This window comes from Choloepus didactylus, chromosome 8, assembly GCF_015220235.1.
Source record: "Choloepus didactylus isolate mChoDid1 chromosome 8, mChoDid1.pri, whole genome shotgun sequence".
NCBI lineage: Eukaryota > Metazoa > Chordata > Mammalia > Pilosa > Megalonychidae > Choloepus > Choloepus didactylus.
In genome coordinates, this window is record NC_051314.1 from 53,405,945 (window position 1) to 53,427,637 (window position 21,693).

The 21,693-nt window shown below is 38.5% G+C and overlaps 1 protein-coding gene across 2 annotated transcripts in view; it reads right to left on the reverse strand.

Moving 5' to 3' along the window:
• The window catches only part of NAV3 (neuron navigator 3), an 855,568-nt gene extending 845,889 nt beyond the window's left edge, over nucleotides 1-9,679 (reverse strand). For both annotated transcript variants that reach the window (XM_037846473.1, XM_037846472.1), the window contains exon 1: nucleotides 9,617-9,679. The gene's annotated coding sequence lies outside the window, so the exon portion shown is untranslated. The remainder of the gene's footprint in view (nucleotides 1-9,616) is intronic.
• Between the last annotated feature and the right edge of the window lie 12,014 nt (nucleotides 9,680-21,693).

Below are 21,693 nucleotides of genomic sequence, written 5' to 3' on the forward strand. Positions count from 1 at the left end.
AGTTCCAAGACACTTTTCAGGTATTTTATGTGTATTATTTTATTGAATTGTCATTAAATGTTCAGTGCTATAACTATATAATTTTAGTATCAATATTATTTATACATGTATCAATGTTATACACAAAAATAGACATTCCAGATTCTCAAAACCAAAGTGATTTAGAATTTTCATGGCCAAAACAAATCACAGAATCATAAAACTGGGAGAGATCTTAAGAGGTTGCCTAATTTGTTGAAGCTGGGTAATGAGTACATGGGAATCCATTATACCACTCATTCAACTTTTCTGTTTGTTCAAAGCTTTCTATAATAAAAAAAAAAAAAAATTAAAGAGGTATCCTAATAAAACGCATTCATTTTGTAGATGTCTAAAAATGTAAAGAAAGTTACCTATGCAATGGAGCTCTTAACACAGGCACCCACAAAACAAAAAGAAACATCCTACCTTTAACCAAATGACAACTTCTCATTAACAAGATTTCACAAAAAATTATTCAGCAAACTTCTTTAGTAAAAGTTGGTAGTTTTAGGATTACAGTCAGCAGTTGTAGCTTGTGAATAAACAGCACTATAATGTTAAAGGTAGAAGTTTTAGGTTTGTCAGGGTTTTCTCTGTAGCTGACATATTACCACTAGAGCTAATCCTGATTTAGAATTCAAATTTTTGAGTGAAAACTCCATTCAAAATCTTGAAACTGCATATAAAAAAGGGTTAAGATAAGATTTTCTGGAAACAAGGACAATGAAGCCAAATCAGGGAGGAAAAAGTATTCTTATCTCCCAAGCACCTAGTCATTTTTTCAGTTTGAGACTATCAGGAGAAAAACTAAGGGAGAGTCCAGTGGAAGGGGTATGGCTCCTATGTAGATAGGCATTATGGTTCACATTTAGACTTGGAAGAAAAATAAATCTAAACAAGAAAAGAAACTGCACCCTTTGAATGCATTCAACAACAGCAGCATCAACAGCAATAACAGAGGCAGCCAATATTTAATGAGTATTTGCTATATGCCAAAAGCTCTCTAAATATTTTTAATATACAATTTGCTTATTAGAGAAGTTCTGGGTTTACAGAAAAATCATGCAGAAGATACAGAGTTCAAGTATAACCCACATATTAGTACCTCTTGTATTAGTGTGGTACCTTTGTTACAACTGATGAAGGAATATTATTATAACTGTAATATTAACTATAATTCTCAGTTTATATTAGAGTTCACTGCTTGTGTTGTACGACCTAAAATTTCCCCCTCTAACCACATTCAAATATATAATTCAGATATATAATTCAGTGCTGTTAATTATGTTCACAGTGTCATGCTACCATCACCAAAATCTATTACCAAACTTTTCCATCACCCTAAACAAAATTTCTATACCAATTTATTAGTAACTCTTAATTCCCTCTTCCCACCCCAGTTTCTAGTAACATGTATCCTACTTTCTAACTCTATGAATTTGCTTATTCTAATTATTTCAAATCCATGAGATCATGCAATAATTCATCCTTTTGTGCCTAGCTCTTTCACCTGACACATCTTCCGGATTCATCCATGTTGTTCCACATATCAACACTGCATTCCATTTTATAGCTGAATAATATTGCATTGTGTGTATATACCACATTTTTTAATCCATTCATCTGTTGATGGACACTGGTCTGCTTCCATCATATGGCAATTAATAATGCCAATATGAACATGAATTTGCAAATATCTGTTTGAGTCCCTGACTTCAATTCTTTTGGGCACATACCTAGAAGTGGGATTGCCAGGTCCTATTGTAATTGTATACTTAGCTTCCTGAGGAATTGTGCCAGACTGTGTTCCACAGCAGCTGCACCATTTTACAATTCCATGAACAATGAATAAGTGTCCCATTTCTCCACATCCTCTCCAACAGTCGTAATTTTTCGTTTTTTTAAATAGTAGCCATTCTAGTGGGTGTAAAATTGTATCTCACCAGGGTTTTGATTTACATTTTCCTAATGGCTAAGGATGTAGAGTATCTTTTCATGTGCTTTTAGGTCATTTGTATATCTTCTTTGGAGAAATCTTGAAATCTTTGGAGAAACCTTGAAATCTCTAAGTCCCACTAGCTCAAGTACTTATCCAAACAAGCCCGACTAGCAAATGTCCCAACTGCTAGCACTCTTAAGAAAATTATGTTGCATAAATTAGCAAAAAGTATCATTGTACAAACACTGTAATCTAATGACATGAACAAACACCTTTTAAATCCTTGCAGGGACCAAGCTTATTTCCTCCAAACATTTCAAAATCCTTTTAAAATGAGTGAATAGTAAACATATATATTTTAAAGACCTGGAGCTTGTTTCTTTTAAACAAGACCATTCAGCTACTTAACCAACTTAAATAAAGCATTAAATCCACAATTGATGCCACCGTAATGCTTATTCTGAGACTTCATCTGGGACAGAGAAGAATGATGACCTATGGAAACATCACCACCAGAGGCTCATATCAGATATTATTGTTGACAGTCAGACTTGGGAGGAAAAACGAAGTCTGAGCAGAAAGATAGCTCTGGGGATTTTTTCTTACCCTGAGGTCCACTTAACCTTATAGAAAATTACTTTCCCTTACAAAATGAGGTGGGGGTGGAGAGAGATTGTAAATGGCGCAAAAAAAGTGGGGGAAATGTTATTGCCCCCTTGCATTAATGTAACTTAAAGGGTGCTGCCTGTTGGGATATTCAGTTCTGCATTTCAGGTTACGTGATTAGTCACTGAGTATCTACTGCCAATATCCACACATCACTTGGAGAAATACATTAGCCTTCTCCTGAATGGAAGCAAAAATTCAGCATCATTATGCTCCCATCTATGGTTCAAGGAAAGATCTCTACTGAGTAGTCTTTTCTGTTGCCTCTGAATTTGCACATATGTCTTTTAAGAGTCCATGACTGCTATATGTATACCCTCGTATGTGTACATGATTACATCTTTTGTTTGAAAATTCAAACACAGGAGAAAGATGATTATGCCATTTTTCTTATGGAGAAAATGAAGCTAAGTGACAACTGTGACTAAAGAGGCCACCTCAAGAATAACTCTGTGATAGTCGGGCAAGATGGCAGCATAGAGAGGAGTGGAAGCTAAGTAGTCCCCCTGGAACAACTACAAAAAACCAGAAACAACTAGCAAATAATCCAGAATAACTGCGGGGGGACAAACGAGACCATCCACTCATCATATACCAACCTGAATTGGGAGGAATGGCCGAGAACACAGCATAAAATCTGTAAGTAAAACCTGCGGATCCAAGTCGCGAGACCCCCTCTCCCATAGTCCGAGCTGCAAAGCCTCCTGGTGCCAGAGAGAAGCTCTCTCCCAGCAAGCGAATATAGCTCAGCTGAGCTCCAACTGGGGTTTTAAGTAGCGAGTGTGAACTGCTCACTACAGGTACGCATCCCCAAAAAACAGACAGAGGCTTTGGGTGACGACTGACCTGGGAGAGCCAGAGGGTCGCCTTGGACTGGGTCTGAAGGGGACTATCTGTTTCTTTTTTGGCTCAGTGGAGAAAGCCCCAGTCATTTTCAGTTTCCAGGGCTGTGACTCTGGGAAGGGTGGAGACAGCACAAGCAGACAGCAAGACCACTGAAATGCTAATGACCTCCACCTGAGGGGTCTGTCTTCTCTAGGAGGAAAGGGGTGGGGCCCTTTCCATTCAGAATCAGACCCCAGAGCCTGGGGGAACACGGCCATACCTCCTCACACCAGTCAAGAATTACAGGCTAACAGGCATCACCTGCTGGGCAGAAAAGCACAGTGACCTGAGGCATCAAAGGGTGGAGCAATTTTCTAAGACACACCTGCAGGGAAACCAGATACTGAATATTTCTTCCCTCTGGGACCTGAGCCTGTTCTGGTCTGGGAAAACCTGATTTGGATAACCAAGGAAACCATGCCTAGACAACAGAAAATTACAACCTACACTAAGAAAAACAAAGTTATGGCCCAGTCAAAGGAACAAACGTACACTTCAACTGAGATACAGGAATTTAAACAACTAATGCTAAATCAATTCAAAAAGTTTAGAGAACATATTGCAAAAGAGATAGAGGCTGTAAAGGAAGCACTGGGCATGTATACGGCAGAAATCAAAAGTTCAAGAAAACAACTAGTAGAATCTATGGAAATGAAAGGCACAACACAAGAGATGAAAGACACAATGGAAACATACAACAGCAGATCTCAAGAGGCAGAAGAAAACACTCAGGAACTGGAGAACAAAACACCTGAAAGCCTACACGCAAAGGAGCAGATGGAGAAAAGAATGAAAAAATATGAGCAACGTCTCCGGGAACTCAAGGATGAAACAAAGTACAATAATGTACATATCACTGGTGTCCCAGAAGGAGAAGAGAAGGGAAAGGGGGCAGAAGCAATAATAGAGGAAATAATTACTGAAAATTTCCCATCTCTTAGGAGAGACATAAAATTGCAGATCCAAGAAGCGCAGCGTACTCCAAACAGAAGAGATATGAATAGGCCTATGCCAAGGCACTTAATAATCAGATTATCAAATGTCAAAGACAAAGAGAGAATCCTGAAAGCAGCAAGAGAAAAGCGATCCATCACATACAAAGGAAGCTTAATAAGACTATGTGCGGATCTCTCAGCAGAAACCATGGAGGCAAGAAGGAAGTGGTGTGATATATTTAAGATACTGAAAGAGAAAAACCGCCAACCAAGAATCCTGTATCCAGCAAAGCTGTCCTTCAAATATGAGGGAGAGCTCAAAATATTTTCTGACAAACAGACAATGAGAGACTTTGTGAACAAGACACCTGTCCTACAGGAAATACTAAAGGGAACACTACAGGGTGATAGAAGACAGGAGTGTGTGGTTTGGAACACAATCTTGGGAGATGGTAGCACAACAATGTAAGTACACTGAACAAAGGTAACTATGAATACGGTTGAGAGAGGAAGGTGGGGAGCATGTGAGACACCACAAGAAAGGAGGAAAGATAACGACTGGGACTGTGTAACTTGGTGAAATCTAGAGTATTCAACAATTGTGATAAAATGTACAAATATGTTCTTTTACGAGGGAGAACAAGCAAATGTCAACCTTGCAAGGTGTTAAAAATGGGGAGGCATTGGGGAAGGGATGCAATCAGCATAAACTAGAGACTGTAACTAATAAAATCATTGTATTATGCTTCCTTTAATGTAACAAAAGTAATATACCAAGGTGAATGCAGATAAGAGGGGGGAATAGGGGAGGCATGTTAGACACTTGACATTGGCGGTATTGTCTGATTTTTTATTCTACTTTGATTTAAGGTTATTTTTCCTTTTGCTGCTTCCTAGCTGTCATTTTTTTTTTCCTCTTTCTTTTGCCTCTCTACCTTCTTTGACTCTCCCTCCTGCCTTGTGGAAGAAATGTAGATGCTCTTATATAGATAGTGGTGAAGGTGGTGAACACATAAATGTATGACCATGCAGAAAACCATCGATTATTTACCTGGGATGGAATGTATGGTGAGTGAACAAAACCATATTAAAAAAAAAAATGGGTTGATGACAAAACCTCGAGGGCAATATACTGAGTGAAATATGCCAGACACATTAGGACAATTATTGCAGGGTCTCACTGATAGAAACTAATTATAACATATAAACTCATAGATATGAAATATAAGGTACCAAGATATAGGATGAGGCTTAAGAATGGGGAGTGGTTGCTTAGTATGAGCAGAATGTTCAACTAGGATGAACTTAAATGTTTGGAAATAAACAGAGGTGTAGGTAGCAAGATGTGAGAATAACTAACAGTGCCGAATGGCGTGTAAATGAGGTGGAAACGGGAAGCTCAGAGTCATATATGTCACCAGAAGGAAAGTTGGATGTCAAAAGATGGGAATGTATAAAGCTGAATCCTGTGGTGGGCAATGTCCATGATCAACTGTACAAATACTAGAAATCACTTCCATGAACCAGAACAAATGTATGACAATACAATTAGAAGTTAATAATAGAGGGGCATATAGGGAAGAACTATATACCTATTACAAACTATATACTACAGTTAGTAGTATTTCAACATTTTTTCATAAACAGTAACAAATGTACTATATCAATACTACAGGTCAACAATTGAGGGGGGTTGCTTAGGGATAGGGGAGGATTAGAGTTTCCTTTTCTTTCTTTCTTTTTTCATCTTTCACTTTATTTCTTGTCTGGAGTAATGAAAAGTTTCTAAAAATTGAACAAAAATTAAGTGTGATGGATGCACAGCTGTATGAGGGTACCCAGGGGCAAGTGATTGCACACTTCAGATCTTTGGATAATTGTATGGTATCTGAACAATCTCAATAAAAATGAAAAAAAAAAAAAAGAATAACTCCATCCTGTCATATAAAGTAGGACTATAACCGTTACCATTCCTACTTCTACACACAACTCCGTGACTCCCAACACTTCTGAGGTTGACAGTCCCTCATTTTTGACTTGGTGATATGCTCACTAATTATCCCAGCTCCACACAAAGTCAGATGTACATGCACACCACTCTATAACTTATTTTCATTAAAAAAAAAAAAAGTAAGATCAAAAGAATGATTTTCTGAGACTGTTAACACTCCTCAAGTAAACAAGGAGTAAATGGGCATCGCAAAACTAGGCCTGGGGATTGTTGTTATAATCAGAATCAAAAAGTTAATGTTAATCTATACAGAGGAACCAGGGCACTAATTCTTCTCATTTCCAGTCCTAGAATGATTATAAAGTGTTGGATCTGTGTCCTCACTTCAGCTTGCACCCAGGACAACCATTTCATGTTGCCGTGGGTTTCAGGGATGGTTCACCTGGGGCCCTCCAGACAACTTGAGAGATGTGTTGTCTTATACCCATTTCAGAATTAACAAAATATATTCTTGGTAATTTGCAGTGTTTGGCAATACAGTCTATTAAAATATCAGATGAAAAACACTGGTTACACCCTGGCATGAAAATAGCAACTTGAGTTAAGTAAACTTGAGGGAATTGTTCCCTAATAGAGAACAGGTAACTCATCACTGCCAACCTTTCATTAAATAATCCATATATAGATCATAGGGGGAGCAAAACCAGTTTCAGGATCAATGTTCTATAAATAAGAGTAATTTATGACTTGTCACTAATATGATATACCTTTTAACCTCAAATCACACAAGGGTTAATCTGAAGAAACTTTAAGTCAAATCCTTCATATACACACACACAGAAGGGAGCATCACACCAAAATATTAAATGACCAGGAAGGCATAACATCTCTTAAACCAAGAAGAAGAAAAATGCACATTTTATTGCACCTATAATTAATTGTGTATTCACGAGCCACTCAGCCTGCCAGAGGCATCTTGTAAAAGTGTCAACGGAACCCCACACCCCCACTCAGGAAACACCAAAAGTGGAAGTCCAGGTAACAAGAACAATGTAAGATCATTACTACAATCACTGCTCACTAGGAGGAAGAATAAAATGTTGGTGGGGAAAAAAAAAAACCACATTCTTTTTGGATTTCACCAGCAAAGGAATTTTAATTCTTTTTTAATTATTCCTCTAAACTTTGTAATATTACTCTAAATATGATCTCTGGTATGAAAAGTATCAGGTATAGAACTAAGAAGATGAAAATACATTTAAAACACACAGCTTCTTAATTGGCTGAACACAAAGACAACAGAATGGCATGGCACGGCGATGATTATTTTTTTCTTGGTTTAGGTATAGTTTCCATTATATCAGTTTTTCTTCTCCCTGATTAGTTTTCTGCTCCAAGAACCTTCATCCTATATTAATAGCTGGATATAAAAACAAATGTGCAAACAAAGGAAAGGAGGCAAAGGGGGCTCTCTAAAAGTGAGACCTTCTTTCTATGTAAACTGTCTACCACTGAAAGAGAGCGGAGGAAAACCATTAATTAGTATTGTTTTATCTATGAAGTATTTTGACCTCAGGAAAACTTATGAGCATAACAACTAGATATTTGAGAAATAAAAAATCAATATAAATTATTTTTCTAATTAAATAGAAGACTTCCTCTGTTTTTTCCCTTTGTTTTTACATGATACAGACATCTTGTTTCAAAGAAAAATAAAACCATAGTGAGAAAGTGCCTCATCATAAATGAGGCAGAATGGTTTCTACACAGAGTTGACCTTTTTGTTTTTAAATAATAAAAATTAACTTATACCTACCTAGTATAGTTATGCATGCACTACCACAACTACCCAAAACAAAAAGCCTGGTTTTATTGTTTTCTCATGTTTTTACTAATAAAGTCTGGGTCTAGTTATGTATTTCACACAGGAGTTGCTATGCCTATTCTATTCTTCGGTGGGGTCTGTCTAGCCCCCCTGGTTCTCTTAGCTCCTCCTACCAAAGGATGCCACTTCATTCAGTTTGGCCTTTGGGAAAAGAGCCTCTGAACCTTAATTATGAGCCATTCATTCCAGTGACTCAGAAGCACAAAACTGAAAAAGGATCAAAGAAGAGATAATTAAGGTGATAGAAGTTGCATGTTCCCCATAAATTGGGGGGTGAGGGGACAATGTCTTCCAAATCTCTTAAAATTAAATGTCAAAGAGGGGAAAGAGTTTATTAATAATTTAGGAAAGAAGTTTCTCTAGAATAAGACTAGATATTTTTTAAAAATGCATTTTCTTATACACCTGGCTTATTTAGATTTAACACAAGCAGCCTTTACAATATATGTCATACTTGAAGCACTGAAGCAAGCTGCAGAACTCTCATTCTGTCATACAGACGCCCAGCTTAGAAGGCATTTCTGCAGAATCGGGAAAGATCAATAGACTCAGGAAACAAATATGTTGATGGATGAGGAAGGGTCTGAAAACGACCAGGTTGAGGTAGCGACGCTGCAGGTTTCACAGCCCTTCCCATTTTAGCAGAACGAACGGGTTACAAATGATGCCCTTTTATTTTAAGGGTAAAGGAAATAAAGAAATGAAGGGGGGGTGGAGAGAAGGGAGGGCAATAGAATAGAACGGGAAATGAGGAAAGGAAGAAAATAAATGAGGATGGGCAAAGAGAAAGAAACACCCGAGGAGGGGAGGAGGAACAAGAAGGAAAGCTGTGATGTATTGACGCTCGCCAGTCACCCAGCCAAGCGCTCCATCACCCCCAAGCCTGCATCCCTAGCAGGCTCCTCTAAGAGAAACGCTGAGCTCCAGGGTTCCTCTGCCCTGGTGCTGACAGCTCTCCCGGCAACCCCAGCCGAACTCATGCAACGCCGAGATGCCCAAAGTAGCACACCGCAGCCAGCCCCTGCGAACCCGCCACTCCCTGGACCGCTCTCGCCACCCCCACCCGACTTCTCCCTGAGCCCCATCACTAGTCTCAGGGAAAAAGCAAAGAGTGCAGCGATGGGAAAATCAAATGGCAACCAATTTTTTTTAAATAAAAATCTAATAATGGGTCCTGGGGGAGCAGCAGAGAAGGGGACCCGTCGCAGGCACCTGGAAAGGAACACGCTGTTGCAAATATCCCTGGCTGCGTTGGGCTCGGAAATTTTCCACAAAAGGAACTTTGCAAGGAGCGCAGTGGTTTGCAATGCAAAAGAAAGAAATCGCAGCATTACCTGGCCGAGGTCATGCCGGAGGGCCACGGAAATCCTCAGGTTTGCAATAGGTGTTGAGCCCCTTGATCAGGTTACTATGGAAATCGTCTTAAGGAGGAGAAAAGGAAGAAAAAAAAAACCCAGGCACATCCTTGTCACCCCAAAGGAAATTGCTATGGTCACCTAGAGCGGACGCGGGACCGGGCGCGGCACCTCTCACAGCCAGCTAGCTCTTTCTTCCCTTCTCGGCCCGGCCGCGCCTCCCCGCCCCGCGCCGCCGCCCGCGGGCCGAGCTGAGCGATCCGTGGCGCGCTGCCGGGAGCGAAAGCGCGAGCTCGCTGGCTGCTGCCAGCCGGGTTGGGCGGCGAGTGGCGCTGTTTCCCAGCCACGCAGCTGGAATTTAAAGAGACAGAAGTGTCGCCAGGTCTGGGGCCCTAGCCCTGAGAGAAACCCTGAGGACACCCACTGTCTCCGCCCAAGCAAGCCCTTGCAAAAAAAAAAAAAAAAAGTTTCCTGCAGGGAATGCTAGAGGAGTGCATGAAAACCAGCCTTAGCCTCCTCTGCTCAGGCAGAGCACTGGCTAGAAGGAGAGAGTAAAAGGAGGGATTTTTTTTCCTCTCTCTCCCTTGAAGACTAGGGGGCAATGATTTGTATGCTCAACAAGTCATGCACCTATTCTCAGCCGCTCATTTCGGTCCTTATGCACCGACTTTTCATTGAAAGCATACAGAAATGAATAGGGGTTCACTCCTTGTTTCATAGCCGACTCTAAGCAAAGACGCAAGGGTTCAGAGGAAAGTGGAGATAGGAAGATAAAGCTGTCAAACATCTGGAAGAATATTTTGTCTTCCTCTCTCAGCCAACGACGCATCTCCTTTTCTCTTCCCTCCCAGCTCTGGAGAACAGGCTTGCAGGTATATTCCAACTTCTATACACCCCAGCTTTACCAATGGGCCACCTTTCCTCCCACACTTTTCTCTACAGATATGAATGCAATTGTCTGTTTCTGTTGCTGAGAATAAGCAGGAATCTAGCATAAGCAAAATCTAGTCTGGCCCCTTTTCTTACAGCTAGCAGAAAACCAGCTTTCACTGGGCAGTTCTCTCACTGGTTTTACAAATAAACCCCAGAACTGTGATATTCAAAAAGTAAAGACCAAACAGAATGAGTCGATAAATTTGCAGAGTTTGATGTAACCACATATTTGTTTGTGGAATCATAAAAAATACGATCCAAACGACCTATTTTGTTGTTCTGACCATCACCTTTCACTTCTTTATATACTAAACAGTCTCTTTGTGGCATCATTTCAACCCCAGTTTTTCCCAAGTGGGAAAGGCAGTAAAGGATTCTCCTTGTAGCCCTGTTTAGATCAACCAGGGTGACTACACACACTCTCCCTTGCATAGAGTAAGTAGATGCTCAATAATTATGGTTGGTGTTGTATTGGGTTGATAAAAGGTCTTCTCTGAAGAAATGAATCCAATTCTAGATTATCAACAGCATGTGGGCAGGAGCCAAATATTCTTTATATCCTAGACCTAACGTATTTTTATGATCAAGGTACTTAACCAGGCAGCTACATTCTAACTCAAGTGTCTCAAATTTCTTCCCTGTCTTCCTATGACTTAACTCCAGTATTCATGCCTCCTTCATGCACCCTTCTCATTCCTCCTTTACCTTGCTGCCAGACTGTCTTCAAAAAATAATAGTAGTCATATGTAAAATCCTTCCACAGTTCCCAACTTCCTTCAGGAATAATGGCCAAATTTCTAATTATGATATAGAACATCTCTCAAGCTTTAGTGTGCATCACAATCACTAGATCTTTTTAAAACAAAGATTCCTAGGGTGCCCAACTTTTCTCATTTAGTATGTTCAGGGTAGGGCAGAAGAATTTTTATTTCTAACGGGTTCCAAGATGATGCTGATGGTCTGGGGACCACACTTTGAGAATCACCAGCACAGATCTTTCATGATCTGGCATCTGCCTATCCTTCCTGCCATATCCCTCATGCTTGCCCCATTGTCCCCAAGCAGATCAACCATACTAACCTATGTCATGCTTTCTCACACAGCACCCACTCACACACACATCCTTATGCATATGCTATTCTCTGCCAGGAATTCTCTCCCCTTGCCTCCCCTCTTCCCCCATGTCATCCACCCCCAAACCTAAGTAACCCTTGCTTAATCCCTAGGACTAATCTCCTTCAGGATGCTTCCCAAATGCTCCCCCCTCCCACATCTAAATTTAGGTACCACTCTTCTAAGCTGCTTCTAGATCCACTTTTCACACCTTAGGTATAATATTCATGTGGTTTTTTGTCTGATTCCTCACTAGATTGGGTGTGCTTAGGGCAAGGACTATATTAATCCTGTATTCCCAAGTGCCAAGTACATTGGGCAAGATGGTATAGCTGTCCAATAAATACTGAGAGAGAAAGGGAAATATTTGGTGGTGACGGTGATGGTGATGATGATGATGATGATGATGATGATGATGATGATGATGATGATGATGGACAAAGACAAAGAAGAGAATGACATTATGGAACCTAGTAAGACTCCTTTTTTGTTAATGTTAGAAAGGACAAGGGAAAAAAAAGGAACATTTCTGAATTTCTACTACATATCAGATACTGGGTTAAAAATGCTTTAATGTTATCTCATCTGCTTCTCAAAACAACTCTCAAGATAAATATTATGTTACATATGAGAATCTAATTCATGGGAAAGTTAATTAAGTAACTTGCTCAACATCACACAATGTTCGATGGCTACTCTATACCCCATAAAGGTGGGTATAAATAAGTTTAATGAATATCCTGTTAATATTCAGGAGTATCTTGTTACTTTAATAAGTATCATTTAAGCACTCACTGCCCAGACCCCCAGAAGGGGATCTGCTTTAAAGACCAGGGCAGGGCTTCTAAGGCTTTATTGGTGCTTCCCTAATTCAACAATCCACTGTAAGGAGGGCTTCTCTGGCTGCTGAGTGTTTCTGTGAGGTCTTGCTCTACCTATGTACCATACCCTTAATGATATGTAAATTTTAACCCAATCAACCAAACAAGACAGGTAAACATCTGTTATAGTGGTAGGCCCAGAGTCCTTATCTATTTTTTCCCCACTATACTGCAACTTAACTATAATAGAAATACACATTAACTGGCAAGAAATGTGTGAATAAAATTGTGCTCACTTAAGATATTTGTCCAAACAAAAATATATACATTTTGAACAAAAATGAGTTTGTTTGAAACTAAATAGATTTCATGACCATTTAAGATAAGGATTTAATTCAAAATTTAACTGATAACCATCATAACTAATGAAATCAGTTCACTGTAAACTTGGGAACCATAAAATGACTATAGAACAAATCAGCAGTCCTCTCCATAGAGATGTCTGTTTCCTTGAATATTGTATCCTTTATATAGGATTATTCTAAAATCATGAAATGCTTAGAGCTCGAAGGTATCTTTAGGGCAATGGTTCTTAACTGCTTATGAGAATCCCTTATTCTAATAAGCATAATTCAATAGTCAATATAAATATTCTATATATATTTATATATGAATATTCAATATTAAATAGAAATAAGTTCAGTTCCAATATAAATAATTCAATAAATTGCTGCCTATTAGAATTGCTTGAGGAGTTCTTAAGACTCCCAATGCCCAGGTGCACCTCAGCCAATTATATCACAATCTGTAGGATAGGGATCCAGGCATCAGTGTTTTAGAGCTCCCTGCTTTAGGGATTCATCAGTGGAATTCAAACCTAGCTGCTCATTAGAATCACCTGGGAAATTTTAAAGACTACCATGCCTAGGCCCAATTATACAGATTCTGATTAATTAGGTCCAAGGTGTGCCCAGCCCCTCTCTGTTCTCTCCCAGGCGATTCTAATGTTCAGTCATGGTTGAGAACCACTGTCTCAGGCCAATGGTTCTCAAAGAGGGATCCAGAACAGCAGCATCAGCAACGCCTGGGAACTTGTTAGAAATGCAAATCTTCACGCCCCACCACAAACCTGATGAATGAGAAATACCAGGGGTAGGGCTCAGCAATCCCTATTTAAACTAGCCCTCCAGATGATTCTGATACACTCTAAAATTTGAGAACCACTGCCTTACAACATGTTATTAGTAGCAGTTTTAGAATTAAGAACTCAGCATTATTTTCAACAAGTATCTGTTGCTTTTCAAGTCTAGTGGTTCTAACAGCATTTCTAACAAGCATATAACAAGTATTTCTAACAAGTTTTCAGGTGATGCTAATGCTGTAGGTCCAGGAATTACATTTTGAAAGTCACTGTTATGTGTCAGGCCCTGGAACTAAATATTAAGAATCTTGACAGGTTTGGGAATATTTGGAACCAATATTTTTGTGGTTCTATTAAAGAGTACAGCTTATAAAAAGAGATTTCTTGTACCTAATTCTTGAAAGTAAAATGTTATAGGAGGATGGTGTGTGTAATATATTTTTTGTCCTACTCTTGTCTGTTCAGAAAGACACCGGCATTCTGAACCTCACTAGGGGCGCCTTAGTTAGGGATGTGGTTTTAAAGAGCTCAGGGACTATATTTGATTGTAGGAACATTTTAAGGAGGGGGTGGGGGTGGGGTTGTATTCCTTCTCTCCTCAAACTAATCCACCAGATCCAAGGCATAGGAAGAGAGCCAATCAAAAATTTACCCTCTCTGTCTACACAAATGAGCCTGATTTGCCTTCCAAAGAGGCTACCCTTCCTCCTTTAGTTGCTTTAAGTAGAAGAAAAATCTGATCACTCTCAAAAGGCAAATACTGTTCTTCTTGGTGCTTGAGTGTGAATGTAGCTAAGTAAACCCCATCCATCCTAACCTGCAAACGTTACAGGGACCCGGACTCCCACAGCCTGGACTTCAGGTGGAACACGCAGAGAAGCCCAGATCACTGAAAGCAAGCACCACGTCACTAATCCTTGCCTCTAGTCAGGCAACCAAAGAAAACCCCCAACCAGAGCTTGAAGAATACAGACTACGCACCAGACCATGAAATCTCCTTTCATCCTTTTAGCTGCGTGCATTGATTTCAGCCTACTAAACTGGATCCTTGAGAGAGGATCTTTCTGGGATAAGTTTTGTTTTTTGTTTTTTTAATAGAAGGAGGCCCTATCTCTACTTGGCAATTGCTTTTGAAAAGTTCTGAAATAGACTGTTAAACCATGTTTTCTTCTTTGGAATCAATGTCATTTCTCCGCTCTTTTAGGATCTCTCCTCATCCCAGAGAAAATATCCTAAAAGAGCTCAGAACTGCCCGCCAAAACATGAGGGGCTGAATTGTTGCCAAGGGCAAAGGCTTTCTAAGAGGATCTACCAGGATGTGTTTTGCCTGTGATTTTTCAAATAGCCACAATGTTAAATACTACATCAGCCACTGACCTACTTACTTACTCTAGAAGGATCTTAAAGTTTGAATGAAGTGTCCTCCTACCAAGGCTGGAGGAAATATAGTCACCTGCCAAACTGTAAAATGTCACCAAGATTTCTTTTTTAGGCATATATACTTATATAAGCAATGCAGCTTCCAGAAATGTAATTAAATTGCTTAGCTGAACAGAGAACAGCTGTAAGTGGCCTTTAAAAATATCAGTTGCAAGAGGGAAATGTAAAGGGAACAAAAGGTAGATAAAGATGTTGAAAAGAGGCTGAGGAAAGGGCATGCAACAATAATTGGGAAGAGGGTTGCTGAGAGTGGCAACGTAGCCTTCATTTTGGAAATATCAGACATCTGAGGCTGTTTCATTATGGAATTGATATCCCTGGAAAAAAAAATTATAAAAGGCAAGATTTTCAAATCACAGTACTCTTGAGAATGAATTACTACCTGAACTTGAAAATTGCAGTGAGATCTTTTAAGAGAATCTCCTTGTTCTTAAGAGATTGCAGCTGAGCTTAAACCCAAATGGCTAAAAATATTCCCTATATAAGAATAAGAATGTATTTACATATATGTATATATACATGTATGTATATACACACATATGGAAAGAGATGCCAATGTGGCAAAATGTCAATGAGAGGTGTATGTCAGTGAATTGTAATTTTTTCAAAATAAAAAGTTTAATTACAAAAGAACAGATTAATAAATTTGCTGCAAAGTAAGATACCCAAAGGCACAATATAAGAAGGTCCTGAAAATAGATTCCAGTCTGTTCTAAAACTATTAACAGGAGATTGGCAACCTGTTCTTCTTTGTATCACAATTATTATCATTAGGGATGTGACATACGCATTTTAACACATCATATATTCTGAGTAATGCAGCAAACTACTCTGTACCATGGTAACCTTTTCAAAATTCTGCAAATTGATTTCCAGGCCATTCCTGCTTCCCCTTATTTATAGCCTTGGTAACCTAGAAGAAAATGAGCAAGACTGGCCAGCTGTGAGTCCTGCATTTCTGTGCTCATCTATGCTCAGATTCTCATTTCTCTCTCTCCGAAAGGCCTCATGACAATACTTGCTGACCTGGGGAGCAGCAGTACTGAGAACCTTCTGTAAGAATAGATTTAAGAGGTATAAGCAGTTGTGTGAACTCCTCAGTAATCAGTTGAACACCAGTAGCAGATATATACTTTTCTGTATTGTGAACTATGACAGCAGAATTATAAACCTCTACAAAATGGCAAACACACACAACTTTTGAAATCATGACACATCCGGATTAATATTAATTAAATCACCTTTGCCTATTGTTTTTGATCCATAAATATGTCCTTCCTTATGCTAAATTTACATCAGTGCTGATCACAATGATTCATGCTAATATTTCCTCTAAAAATCACTGCAACAACCCCAGCCCACATCACACCCAGATCAAATAAGAGGAAGTTGTTGGCACCTGCCTGAAGTCTGAGATTTAGAATTCCCCTGGAGACACATATTCCCATAAACACCCAACAAAAAGAGAAACAAAATAAGCAGAATATGTTCAACTTCTTTAAGCCTACCACCCAATTTCTGTTTAAACAATGCTGATTTTCTGGATGATGGGGAAAAAAGTAAGTTTGATTTCTAGCACTTGGTTAACAGTTACTTGCACATTCTTATCTTTTGGCAAAACAAAAATGGGAGAAATAGCTGGAAAATAAATGAAAGAGTGATATATTTTACATGTTGGAGGATATAGAGAAAAGAGAACGTTAGAAAAAGTTAATACTCCTTACCACATACTGACAGCACAAATCAAAATCCAATAAGTCCTTGCTAAGTTGATACACCAAGAGAAGAAGGTTTTCTTTTCCTTTCAGGGGTAAAGAATCAGTTAGAAGAACTTCTATTTGAGTGGCTCAATAGAGAGATACAGAAATTATATATTGAATTATACTTATCAGTGAATACAAAGCCACACTTTCAAGGGACATTCAATAAGTATTAAATCACAAATGGAAAGTTATTGTCACTCTTTAGTTATTCAGCCCTATAGGGAGTCTAATTGAATATGTGAAAAGTTAAGAAACACTAGTTTAGCTCCTCAAATAAATAGGTCTTTGTTGAATTTATCTCCCCTAAAGGGAATCCTATTTATTTTATGTATTCAAAGTTCCAAATCCTTAACTAGAAGTTATATGGAACATGAGAGGGAGGGAACAGTCCCGAACTCTTGTAATAACTGGAGGTGGGTGCAGATCAGTAGCATTTTGCTTATTTTTATTCCATCAAGCACAGTGACAGGAGGGTACCTTTTTCTCATACCAAGGGATTGGTTAGGACCATTTTGGGGGGTGGGGGTGGAATTTCATTGGCTTCTACCTAATGCTTTTGGCAAGGTGCCTTTAAGAAGAAAAAGACAGCACGGACCAGCTTATGAATTTTCTTATTCAACTCACAGAATGACTCCTTACAATAGCTGTTGGGAATTCAAACACAGCAAAGTCAACTTTCTACAAATAATGTAGATAATGGACAGATAGCAGGTACAGCCCGCAGGCAAAGTAACTAGTTAAGAATATCATGGAGACAGCTTTGTTCCATAACTTCCACTGATCCAAAGCCACTTACAGCAGAGTGCAATCCTAAAATACTCAAGATACACAGTACATTTTGTGTTGTATATGAATGAATATGTACATATATTTGTGTATGCATATATACACATATATACAAGTATTTAAGTTTGTACTGTAAGTCTGATTTAGTGCATGAAAAAATTTTAAACCTGAGTTCCTAATATATTCAAGTGTATATGTAAGGATTCAGTCTACGTGTGTGATAAGAGCTGTCTTATCTGTATCAATTTCATTATTGGTATCAAAAGTGTTTGTGTGCACAAATTAATTTGATTTCCTACTCTCTAAAAATTCCCAAATATTTTCTGATTCTTAAAAGGAGTGTATTATTTAACGATAAGGACCACAACTCTGTTTTCAACAATCAAGATTCTCTATTTTGAAACCTCTGACATTTTAGTCACGGTATAACATAAACAGCTGATTCAAGCTGCAATCCAAGATACTGAAAGGATGGATGGGGACTAAATCATGTGATTTAAAATGCAGAGTCATATCTTAGCTCGTGTAGGAACTGTCATAGGAAAACAGATGTGAAATGCTAATGTCTGTCTCCTTGATGTTTGGCAGACTAGTGAGGTTTTCCTAGTTATTTATAAACTTGTCAAAGTCATAAGCACTTGGGAAGCCAGTTTCATACCTAGATTTGTCAGAAATCTTACCTAAAAGGAGAACATTTACTACTGTTATCAAACAATTCTGATCTGTGTTAATGCTAGTTATCATCAATCTGCCTTAGAATCAAAGTCTATTTTAGTCTCCACCCTAGTTGTACACAGTATCCAGTTAGAAGGGCAGCTGTTGGAGCAAAAGATAAATGATTATAAACTTTACAAGAAAATTGCTCTACTGTCTCTAAAAATTTCTAGATAAGGACCATTTCTTTCTTTCCATTGCTACCAAATAGGGTATGAGTAGAGAAATATAAAATAAATGCTGGTCATAAGAACAAATGCCCAAAGAATATTTCATTAACTTAACAATGAAGCAAAATTGAACAAAATCTCATAGTGAATGACATATTACACAGTTGGAAAACAGATAGTTCTTTCAATTTTTTTTTCTGAGCTATGAGACCTTTAAGAAGTTATGAGATTTTCATGAGGAAAGGTTAAAGTTATTGCAGATATGTATTTATTCCATTGAGGGCAAATGTAAACCATTGGCAAAGCACATACGTTGAAACATATATATAGCCATAAAGTTTACTCAGGAGCATCTGACTTCCTTTGAGAGTTTTATAAGATGACTCAATCAATATATATTCATTTGAAAACAGAGATCCAAAGTCTGTAGTCAAGATTTATGACCATTTCATTCCTTTTTTTTATTTTCTAAAATTTTCACCAGCCTTTCTTCAGGCTGTTATATCCTGATGTCTGTGGGAGGTTTCCAACTCTGTTTCTCAAAGTTCCAAAGAGAGTTTACAAAATGTTATTTCTGCAGACTGTTCTAACTTTTGAAATCCTTCTAAACTCCTAATAGGAATTCTCTGTGAGGATGTATTCTACCTATGCTAGTTGATTATATTTGTGTCCAAGAAAGCAATTTTATATAAATAAATTTAGAACTAATTGTTAAGATTACATCCAATAGTTTTGTGATTTGTGAATTTTCCAGAAACATGTAGAATAATCAAAGCAATAATACATGTTTTCCTAACTTGGCTCATAGAGTCTATTTGGACTTACAATATCTTTAATATAGTTCTTCTTGTGCTATTATGAGTTAATAATTCAAATTCAGAATTTTTAAATTTCTCTGATTTCCTCTCTTTGAATATACTTGACAATTTTGCTTAAAATATTTGCTTGTTGCCAAACAATAAATTTAATATAGCTCAGGTATTATCAAGTGATAGAATAAGACATATCTTAATAATTAATCAACATATTATTATGTACCTACAATGTACAAGACACTATAACCCTATTATAGGAAACTGTAAAAGTCATAGATAAGTATGCCTGCACTAAAGAAACTTTCTGTCTACCTAGAGTGACAGCCTACAAGAAAGAAACACTTAAATAGTAATACTAGAGACTATACACTTCAAAATGAATAAGTCTATCATTAAGAATAGGTGAAGAGAATTTTGCAAACCTTAATCTAGATGTTCTGAGAAAAGAGGGTTAAACTGAGCTAGTAGAGATTTTAATGAGGCCTCAAAGAACCTTGGTATTCAAAATGTGGTCCAGGGACCCAGCTGCAAATGTATCATGTGGGAGCTGCTTAGATATGCAGAATCATAGGCCTCAGCCCAGACCTAATGAATCAGAATCTTCATTTTGATAAGATCCCAAGATAATTCATATGCCCAGTAAGTTTGAGGCTGCTGTCTTATGGAGGAGTAATCCATAATCTGGGCCTTGGAGACAAAAAGGAGATTGAAGCCATAGGCAGAATCCAGAGACCCTGAAAGTTCAACTGAATTCTTCTTTGTGTTTGCTGTGATCAAGTGAAGAATTAAAGAAGGGAATACCAATACTATGGTGAAGAAGCCATAGCCTAAAGAAAACACACCAAGTATTTTGGGGATCATTCGTGCAAGCTCCTTTCTCCTATTTAAAAAAAAAAAAAAAAAAAAAAAGCTAAAGGCAACATTCTTACATGAACCCAAAGGAGAGGGAGGCAACCCAGTGAGTCAGGGGTCAGAGCCTGAGACTCACTGCATTATGTCCTGCTAGTGAGACTGGTTTCTGTACCCCAAAAGCATGAATTAGCCTGGCTGCTCATTCACTTCAGAGCTCTCCTGTACTTCTTGTTCCTGTGCAATAAGCACACCACAGCACGGTTTGCACACCCACACATCTCGGGGGTGAGGGTGTGGAGGAAGTCTCCATCTTCTTTCTCTGCTTTGCATGAAAATGGACAGATGAGGCAGCTTTGAGGTCCTTGATGGGAAGCTGATTGGTTAAGTAGATTCAAAATACGCAAGTTTTCTGCCTGAAGGTCAAAGTCCCAAGATCTAGATTCAGTATAGGTGGTAAGAGGTTCTTCTTAAGCTCAAAACCCGTGGATTCAAAGTTAAAAGAGAGGGTAAGCGTATCTCATACAAACTAGACAATTTTGAGGGTAAAAGAGAAGAACATTCAAAATTACACCAGAATAACAGGTGGAAATTGAGACTATCTTGAGCAAACTGAACATATGGTTATTCTATAAATTATAGGATGCTTGCACGTGAAACTTATATAAAATGCCCCAAAAACTCAGAATGTAAGTACAATCAAATCTTTCACCTTTCAAAATAATATCTTGAGCCCCTAATTTATTAGCATGAAGTCATGTGTCTTATGTCTTAGAACACTCCTCCCATCAATCAAAATTTCCACGTTTCACAATTCCAACTTGCACACTCAATCAGGAAACACATGGCATCTCCTGCATTGCTTCTTGCTGCTATATGGTTGTCCCTGTTTAAGCTGATCTTTTCAATATCCAAGTATCAGATACAAATCACTGCTGCAATGATACTTTAAAAATCCAGATCCTAGGACAGGCCACTGTGGTTATTCAAGGAGCAGGAGCCCACACCCTCAGTGCTAACCTAGGACAACAGTGCCCCTCACCTGAGATCCCAAGGCTGTAGCTCTTAGCTCTCAGCTCTGTGGGGTCTGGATTGATTCAACATCAATCACCCAGCCATCCTCTCCCTCCCCAAGGTGCTGAGCAGCTTTTCCTACTATATTCTCCAAACAAAAGGGTTACTCTTCTGAGGCAGGCAACCCTCTGTGAATCAAAGATAATTTTCCCTTCTATGAGAGAACCCTTATACGTTGGCCGAGGGAGGAAGAGATGAAGATTGATAATACCTTTTGTGTTTCCACAGCAAGTTTCTGGCACCTCTCTTGTGAGAGATGGGGGGGGGGGGGGGAGATAAACTCCACTACTTACAGATTAATAAACTACACTACTTATAGATTAATAAAATTGAAACATCTATTTGTCAGATGGATGCCATTGTGATTTACTAACAAATATCTGGAAAAAGGTATCAACCTTGGTGTTGGCTACAGAAAGGAAGAAATATCAACTAGA